A 1,457-nucleotide genomic window follows, 5' to 3' on the forward strand; every position below is an offset into this window, starting at 1 on the left:
ACATGTGTGTGTGTGTGTGTGTGTGTGTGTGTGTGTGTGTGTGTGTCATTCTGCATTATTGTGTATAGCCTAAGATTGCGACAAGTTTTTTTGTTTGTTTTGATATAGGCTAAAAAAAAACCGGTATGCATAAGAATAATATTTAAATGTGACTACTTATCTTTCTATTCTCAAAGAAAGAAAGAAAGTCATTTAGTTAGACTCGTTTGTTATTTCAGAAAATGTTAAAATGTGACCAGTGGGTCTCTCTTACCGTGTAATGCTATGGATGTCGCTCGCGAAGTCGTGCGTTATGGATAATTAGCGGTTTGCTCATTTATACCCAAAGCTCGTGGGGAGTCTGTTTTCTGAGCAAATATTTACGCGCGCGTCTGTAATTGTGTTCTGCTCAAACAAGAGCATGAGTTTGTCTTGGCGCCCAGCAACCGGAGAGATGAACGGGAACTGGCTCGTGCGGCGCCCGCTTCGTTTGCCGGGGGACGCTCAAGTGTCCGTTCACCTCAGCGCGTACAAACAAACGTACATACACACCGTCTGACACACAGCTGTTATCGTGTACTGGTGGCCACTTAAGGATGAACCTAAAAAGGCGTGAAATCGCATCTTACGCCTTTTTGACTTTTGAATGAGCTCCTTTATAAAACCCCATTAAAAAGACAAGCAAGCCAAATCGCCCATTATAGTCCTTTGATCTGTGTGAGGTGCGTTTGCCCTAATACATAATGTGTATCATTTAGGCCTATATAGAACAAATCGAAAATAGCCTATGTTAATCAAATGCACTACACGCAACAGCAACATGTTGTTTCTGCAAGCTTAAAACAGAGACTGAATCATTAAAAAGGTATGCTGTAAATTAAAAATTAAGATGTAGGACAGATCAGGACACACAGGAAGACTGTCACAAAGGCTATATGCCAAAACTATAAATTAGACAAATGTGTGTTTTCACTACTAGCAGTTTTTTTAAACGTACTTCAAAACACGTTTAATTAATATTCATTATAACCTAAAATATATATTCAAAAGTGTGACAACTACCCCGGTCTTAAAAGAGGGAATTATGTAGCCTAGGCCTATAGCAAACAAAACCTTTTAAACTGCAATTAAATAAAAATTAAATAACAATACAATTCATAGTCACTGGTCACAAATTATATTTGAAGTAGGCCTATAAAATATGAAAACTATTTTAAGGTCATAAGAAACGATTCACTCAAGTTTGTTTAAACTTTTTTTTTTTTACAGGTTGTTTGATATAAAAAAGCATATAAAAGTGCATTAAACTGAGTGTAAAATGTCAAACTGTCCAAAAATTGTCAAAATGCTTTGTACAATCCCAGGTAAACATGAGGTGTCAAGAGGAATATACTGTATAGTAGAAACAGGTCTTAACATGTGTGTGTGTGTGTAACATTAAAGACTAAAAAGAGCGAGAGAGAGAGAGAGAGAGAGAG

Source organism: Sinocyclocheilus rhinocerous, unplaced genomic scaffold (assembly GCF_001515625.1).
Source record: "Sinocyclocheilus rhinocerous isolate Xijiao unplaced genomic scaffold, SAMN03320098_v1.1 scaffold3, whole genome shotgun sequence".
Taxonomy (NCBI): domain Eukaryota; kingdom Metazoa; phylum Chordata; class Actinopteri; order Cypriniformes; family Cyprinidae; genus Sinocyclocheilus; species Sinocyclocheilus rhinocerous.